Source organism: Lolium rigidum, chromosome 6 (assembly GCF_022539505.1).
Source record: "Lolium rigidum isolate FL_2022 chromosome 6, APGP_CSIRO_Lrig_0.1, whole genome shotgun sequence".
In the NCBI taxonomy this organism is placed as follows: Eukaryota; Viridiplantae; Streptophyta; class Magnoliopsida; order Poales; family Poaceae; genus Lolium; species Lolium rigidum.
This window is the reverse complement of record NC_061513.1, coordinates 36415797-36424525: the sequence shown is the minus strand read 5'-3', so window position 1 is coordinate 36424525 and position 8729 is coordinate 36415797.

The following is an 8729-nucleotide window of genomic DNA, read 5'->3' as shown; positions in this document are numbered from 1 at the left end:
GTCACTGTCCCAGATATCAATGGAGGCATGAACCCACTATCGAGCATAAATACTCCCTCTTGGAGTTACAAGCACCAGTACTAGTAACGGAGAGCATGCAAGATCATAAACAACACATAGACATAACTTTGATAATCAACATAACAAGTATTCTCTATTCATCGGATCCCAACAAACGCAACATATAGAATTACAGATAGATGATCTTGATCATGTTAGGCAGCTCACAAGATCCGACAATGAAGCACAATGGGGAGAAGACAACCATCTAGCTACTGCTATGGACCCATAGTCTAGGGGTAGACTACTCACACATCACTCCGGAGGCGACCATGGCGGCGTAGAGTCCTCCGGGAGATGATTCCCCTCTCCGGCAGGGTGCCGGAGGCGATCTCTCGAATCCCCCGAGATGGGATCGGCGGCGGCGGCGTCTCGGAAGGTTTTCCGTATCGTGGCTCTCGGTGCTGGGGGTTTCGCGACGGAGGCTTTAAGTAGGCGGAAGGGCAGGTCGGGAGGCGACACGAGGGGCCCACACCACGGGGCCGCGCGGCCAAGGGGGGCCGCGCTGCCCTAGGGTGTGGCCACCTCGTGGCCCCACTTCGTCTCCTCTTCGGTCTTCCGGAAGCTTCGTGGCAAAATAGGACCCCGGGCGTTGATTTCGTCCAATTCCGAGAATATTTCGTTACTAGGATTTCTGAAACCAAAAACAGCAGAAAACGAGCAAGCGGCACTTCGGCATCTTGTTAATAGGTTAGTTCCGAGAAAATGCACGAATATGACATAAAGTGTGCATAAAACATGTAGATAACATCAATAATGTGGCATGGAACATAAGAAATTATCGATACGTCGGAGACGTATCAGCATCCCCAAGCTTAGTTCCGCTCGTCCCGAGCGGGTAAAACGATAACACGAGATAATTTCTGGAGTGACATGCCATCATAACCTTGATCATACTATTTGTAAAGCATATGTAGTGAATGCAGCGATCAAAACAATGTATATGACATGAGTAAACAAGTGAATCATATAGCAAAGACTTTTCATGAATAGTACTTCAAGACAAGCATCAATAAGTCTTGCATAAGAGTTAACTCATAAAGCAATAATTCATAGTAAAAGCATTGAAGCAACACAAAGGAAGATTAAGTTTCAGCGGTTGCTTTCAACTTGTAACATGTATATCTCATGGATATTGTCATCATAGAGTAATATAATAAGTGCAATATGCAAGTGTGTAGGAATCAATGCACAGTTCACACAAGTGTTTGCTTCTTGAGGTGGAGAGAAATAGGTGAACTGACTCAACAATGAAAGTAAAAGAATGGTCCTCCATAGAGGAAAAGCATCGATTGCTATATTTGTGCTAGAGCTTTGATTTTGAAAACATGAAACAATTTTGTCAACGGTAGTAATAAAGCATATGTATCATGTAAATTATATCTTACAAGTTGCAAGCCTCATGCATAGTATACTAATAGTGCCCGCACCTTGTCCTAATTAGCTTGGACTACCGGATCATCACAATGCACATGTTTTAACCAAGTGTCACAAAGGGGTACCTCTATGCCGCTCTGTACAAAGGTCTAAGGAGAAAGCTCGCATTGGATTTCTCGCTATTGATTATTCTCAACTTAGACATCCATACCGGGACAACATAGACAACGAGATAATGGACTCCTCTTTTATGCATAAGCATGTAACAACAATTAATAATTTTCTCATATGAGATTGAGGATGTTGTCCAAAACTGAAACTTCCACCATGGATCATGGCTTTAGTTAGCGGCCCAATGTTCTTCTCTAACAATATGCATGCTTAACCATAAGGTGGTAGATCTCTCTTACTTCAGACAAGACGAACATGCATAGCAACTCACATGAAATTCAACAAAGAGTAGTTGATGGCGTCCCCGGTGAACATGGTTATCGCACAACAAGCAACTTAATAAGAGATAAAGTGCATAAGTACATATTCAATACCACAATAGTTTTTAAGCTATTTGTCCCATGAGCTATATATTGCAAAGGTGAATGGTGGAATTTTAAAGGTAGCACTCAAGCAATTTACTTTGGAATGGCGGAAAATACCATGTAGTAGGTAGGTATGGTGGACACAAATGGCATAGTGGTTGGCTCAAGTATTTTGGATGCATGAGAAGTATTCCCTCTCGATACAAGGTTTAGGCTAGCAAGGCTTATTTGAAACAAACACAAGGATGAACCGGTGCAGCAAAACTCACATAAAAGACATATTGTAAACATTATAAGATTCTACACCGTCTTCCTTGTTGTTCAAACTCAATACTAGAAATTATCTAGACCTTAGAGAAACCAAATATGCAAACCAAATTTTAGCATGCTCTATGTATTTCTTCATTAATGGGTGCAAAGCATATGATGCAAGAGCTTAAACATGAGCACAACAATTGCCAAGTATCACATTACCCAAGACATTTTTATCAATTACTACATGTATCATTTTCCATTTCCAACCATATAACAATTTAACGAAGAAGAAACTTCGCCATGAATACTATGAGTAGAAACTAAGGACATACTTGTCCATATGCTACAGCGGAGCGTGTCTCTCTCCCACAAAGTGAATGCTAGGATCCATTTTATTCAAACAAAACAAAAACAAAAACAAACCGACGCTCCAAGCAAAGCACATAAGATGTGATGGAATAAAAATATAGTTTCGGGGAGGAACCCGATAATGTTGTCGATGAAGAAGGGGATGCCTTGGGCATCCCCAAGCTTAGACGCTTGAGTCTTCTTAGAATATGCAGGGGTGAACCACCGGGGCATCCCCAAGCTTAGAGCTTTCACTCTCCTTGATCATGTTGCATCATACTCCTCTCTTGATCCTTGAAAACTTCCTCCACACCAAACTTAGAACGACTCATTAGAGGGTTAGCGACAATAAAAATTAACATGTTCAGAGGTGACACAATCATTCTTAACACTTCTGGACATTGCATAAAGCTACTGGACATTAATGGATCAAAGAAATTCATCCAACATAGCAAAAGAGGCAATGCGAAATAAAAGGCAGAATCTGTCAAAACAGAACAGTTCGTATTGACGAATTTTATCGAGGCATCAGACTTGCTCAAATGAAAATGCTCAAATTGAATGAAAGTTGCGTACATATCTGAGGATCACTCACGTAAATTGGCATAATTTTCTGAGTTACCTACAGAGAAAACAGCCCAGATTCGTGACAGCAAAGAAATCTGTTTCTGCGCAGTAATCCAAATCTAGTATGAACTTTTCTATCAACGACTTTACTTGGCACAACAAAACACTAAACTAAGATAAGGAGAGGTTGCTACAGTAGTAAACAACTTCCAAGACACAAAATAAAAACAAAGTACTGTAGGTAAAAACATGGGTTGTCTCCCATAAGCGCTTTCTTTAACGCCTTTCAGCTAGGCGCAGAAAGTGTGTATCAAGTATTATCAAAGGGTGGTGCATCTTCAGCGGGGTGTGGAGTTTTCTCAACCAGGCATAGTATATTAGATACATAAGTTTTAGCGTCCCCCTTTTCATTAGTCTTGGGCTTGCTACTCTCATCAAACAAATTTTCAGGAACAAGCCAAGCATAATTATTTTCTAATGCATCATTCATCGCTAGGAGCTTACATGGTATTGGTGCTTTGATCTCCCCACCATCATTAATATTATTAGTGTACTTTATTCTATCCATATCCATCTTTTCGAGGAGACTAACAAAATTGGTATAAGAACCAAGCATATTAAATTTAGCAAAGACCTTTCTAGCCTCTCTTGCTATACCACCAAATTCTCTAAGAAGGGTTTCTAAAACAAAATCTTTCTTTTCCCCTTCTTCCATATCACCAAGTGTGAGAAACATGTGTTGGATTATAGGATTGAGATTAACAAATTTAGTTTCCAACATGCGAACTAAAGCAGCAGCAGCAATTTCATAAGTAGGGGCAAGGTCTACCAAGTGTCTATCCTCAAAATCGTCAATGGTACTAACATGGTTGAAAAATTCCTCTATATTATTTCTCCCAACTATAGACCCACGTCCTACCGGTATGTCTTTCGTGGTAAAATTAAAAGGAAACATGATGAATCAAGTAAAGTAAATGCAAGTAACTAATTTTTTTGTGTTTTTGATATAGCAAACAAGATAGCAAATAACGTAAAACTAGCAACTAATTTTTTTGTATTTTGATTTAGTGCAGCAAACAAAGTAGTAAATGAAACTAAGCAAGACAAAAACAAAGTAAAGAGATTGGGATGTGGAGACTCCCCTTGCAGCGTGTCTTGATCTCCCCGGCAACGGCGCCAGAAAAAGAGCTTGATGGCGTGTAACTCACACGTTCGTTGGGAACCCCAAGAGGAAGGTATGATGCGCACGAGCAGCAAGTTTTCCCTCAGAAAGAAACCAAGGTTTATCGAACCAGGAGGAGCCAAGAAGCACGTTGAAGGTTGATGGCGGCGGGATGTAGTGCGGCGCAACACCAGGGATTCCGGCGCCAACGTGGAACCTGCACAACACAACCAAAGTACTTTGCCCCAACGAAACAGTGAGGTTGTCAATCTCACCGGCTTGCTGTAACAAAGGATTAACCGTATTGTGTGGAAGATGATTGTTTGCAGAAAAATAGTAAAACAAGTATTGCAGTAGATTGTATTTCAGTGTAGAGAATTGGACCGGGGTCCACAGTTCACTAGAGGTGTCTCTCCCATAAGATAAACAAGCATGTTGGGTGAACAAATTACAGTTGGGCAATTGACAAATAAAGAGGGCATGACCATGCACATACATATTATGATGAGTATAGTGAGATTTAATTGGGCATTACGACAAAGTACATAGACCGCTATCCAAGCATGCATCTATGCCTAAAAAGTCCACCTTCGAGGTTATCATCCGAACCCCTCCAGGTATTAAGTTGCTAACAACGGACAATTGCATTAAGTATTGCGCGTAATGTAATCAGTAACTACATCCTTGAACATAGCACCAATGTTTTATCCCTAGTGGCAACAAGCACATCCACAACCTTAGAACTTTCTGTCACTGTCCCAGATATCAATGGAGGCATGAACCCACTATCGAGCATAAATACTCCCTCTTGGAGTTACAAGCATCTACTTGGCCAGAGCATCTACTAGTAACGGAGAGCATGCAAGATCATAAACAACACATAGATATAACTTTGATAATCAACATAACAAGTATTCTCTATTCATCGGATCCCAACAAACGCAACATATAGAATTACGGATAGATGATCTTGATCATGTTAGGCAGCTCACAAGATCCGACAATGAAGCACAATGGGGAGAAGACAACCATCTAGCTACTGCTATGGACCCATAGTCCAGGGGTAGACTACTCACACATCACTCCGGAGGCGACCATGGCGGCGTAGAGTCCTCCGGGAGATGATTCCCCTCTCCGGCAGGGTGCCGGAGGCGATCTCCTGAATCCCCGAGATGGGATCGGCGGCGGCGGCGTCTCCGGAAGGTTTTCCGTATCGTGGCTCTCGGTATCGGGGGTTTCGCGACGGAGGCTTTAAGTAGGCGGAAGGGCAGGTCGGGAGGCGGCACGAGGGGCCCACACCACGGGCCGCGCGGCCAAGGGGGCCGCGCCGCCCTAGGGTGTGGCCACCTCGTGGCCCCACTTCGTCTCCTCTTCGGTCTTCTGGAAGCTTCGTGGCAAAATAGGACCCTAGGCGTTGATTTCGTCCAATTCCGAGAATATTTCGTTACTAGGATTTCTGAAACCAAAAACAGCAGAAAACAGCAACTGGCACTTCGGCATCTTGTTAATAGGTTAGTTCCAGAAAATGCACGAATATGACATAAAGTGTGCATAAAACATGTAGATAACATCAATAATATGGCATGGAACATAAGAAATTATCGATACGTCGGAGACGTATCACACCTCGCGGAGGAGTGCTTAAAGGGGGGCCCGAATTGGGGCCGTTGGCAGTTTGGTCCCGAGAGAGAAACACAAAAGCTTCGTCAAATGACTGGCAATAAATGCAAGATCGAAGCATCCATAGCCGAGGCAGTCCCGAACGTGGAGGTGGCAAACTTCACCACTAAGCACTATGATCCCAACATTCCCACAAAGCACAACCCGGTCCTCCGTTACAATGCCGCCAACAATGAAGAAGTACCCAAGCTTAGCATCTTCGTGGGGCTTGGTGGCAAGTCAAGTGGCTCGAAGCCGTACGTAACGGACCTACATGAGCGGACCTTGATCCACTCGTATGTCTTAAACACCATGGTCGAAGTGAAGCCGTACATCGAGTAAGTGCGAACCATTTAATTATTCGCAAACATTCACTCGTATGTTCGTGGCTAACTCTTCCTCTTTTCATCGGTATAGGAAATTCAAGGCTATACATTGGAAGAATACCCACAGGGAGCCTACCCCGGAAGAATCCAAGCAAATTTTCGATAAGGGCGGCGGTTTCGGTTTCAGTAGCTGGTTTTGTAATTTGGTACTATTCTATCCAAATTAGCTAGCACTTTCGATATTTATCGGTCATTTCTCGTTCTAAACTTCACGTGCTAAACTTGTAGGCAAGAACTGACAAAGAGATGAAGTCAGAGCTAAGAAAAATTGCTAGGGGCTTTGACCATTCCGTAGAAGCGTTCAACTCCTATGACGTGAACGGGTATCGCTTCCAGACCCATCAATACACAACAAGCCGGCCCAACGCGAAGACAATAAATAGCGGGGTGGTATGTCAAGGTGATGATGGGCTCCATTACTATGGAAGAGTCGAGGGTATATACGAGCTGAATTACGGGTTTCACAAAGGGCTAAATCCCGTCGTCTTCAAATGCCATTGGTTTGACCCACGTCGGGTGAGACGGGATCCTGAAATTGGGTTGGTCGAAGTTGAAAGGAACTCCGTTTATAAGGGAGAGGATGTGTACATCTTGGCAACCCAGGCCTTTCAAGTATTCTATCTCCCGTACGCGTGCGAAAACCCGACAAAACGTCTACATGGATGGGATGTTGTGATGACGGTGCCTTCACGCAATAGGCCGCCCCCGCCAAACAAGGACGATTACCGCCGCGTAGACCCCTCAGCAAGGAGTGTCGAGTTTTATCAGGAAGAAGGGCTCCCCGGCCATTTCACAATCGGCTTGCCGACTATCGATGACATGGTCGTAGACGATGAACAAGAAGACGCGGGCATGGATGGAGACAATGCGGAAGATGAAGCCGAGGATGTCCGTGCCCCGGAAGACCCGAGTTTGCTCGAGGCGTTCAAAGCAGGGATTGACCTCGATGCAGATGGACCACCTCCAGGTTTCATTGATGATTATTGGTTCGCCGAGCCTGATGACGATGAGGAGACATGCGGTCCAATCACGGATGGCGACACAGGCTACTGATCTATGTAGTAGTAATTGTGAGGCTAGCCTATTTGTAATAACTCTGTGTAATAGAGATTGTCTAGCTAGATTATTTGTAAGAACTCCGTGCTATGTTTGAGAGAACCCTATGCTAGCTATTTGTTGCTTCCACTAATTAATGTTCATCCTTTTGCATTATTGTTGCTTTCATTAATGTTCATCTACTTATATTTCTGTTGCTTTCACTAATATTTATCTATTTACAATATTGCGTACTAATAAACCACTCTCTTCATTTGTGTTTGCAGGTGATTGAAGCATGCCGCCAAAAAAAGGGGTGGCGGTCTTAAAAAGAAGCTCAAGGACTTGGTAGGTGTAGGGACTTCGAGGCGGGGCCGAGCTACTACCCCCTCCTAGCCCCCCTCCCGTCGCTCCCACAGGGCGGCCGCGTAGGAAGAATGCGACGCGGGTACTCACTCCTAGTCCTAGCCCCCCTCCCGCAGCCGATGATGATGACGAGGAGGAGGACCAGGAGCACCACGGGGGTGGGGAGGACCAGGAGGAGGATGGGGGTGGGGAGGACCAGGAGGAGGAGGGGGTGGGGAGGACCAGGAGGAGGAGGGGGACGAGGAGGACCTCTCGGAGGATGAGGGGTTGGGGCACTTAGTGTTCGATCCTAATCCAAGCCTAGAGTGGTGTGAGCCGGAGGATTACCGATACGTTCCAGTCGTGGAGAGGCCGAGGCCACGTGATAGGAAGCCATATCGGCGTGGGATAACACAGCTCCCGCGCCGAAGCACCGGCGCTACGAGCACGTTGTTCTACAGCCCTATGGAAGGAGGTACATGTTAATTTTTGGCATTTCGTTATCGCAATTTTGTCATTATCAAAATTATTATCACATACATATTGATGTTGTCGTTTCATGGTGCAGCTCGTTCCAGTATGAAGACCCGTCGCAGAGACCGCCACGTGGGTACTCGAACATCCTTGGGGGCCTACTTAGATTGTATTTCCCTGGGATAGTCAATTTCCCTACTGGTGGCTGCGATGTAGCTTGGAGGTGGGTGCACTACAGCCTCGCGGAAGATCCTCTTGGCCGCGGCACCGCGGCGGATATGGTTGTTGCCAAATTCTGGGTACGTGACTTTTGACTTCTTACCATTCATACACTCTCCTTGGTTCACAATAATTGCACTAATGCCCCTTGTTTTACCTATGTGCATGGTTGCGTAAATACTTCAAGAAGGCCGAGGGCAAGGAGAATGCGTGCGATGATGTCCTACACCAGCTTGCAAGGAAGAGGGTGACTGGCATGCACTACGAGGCACGTATTCAATGCGTCCGCGACTGGCACGCCGACCG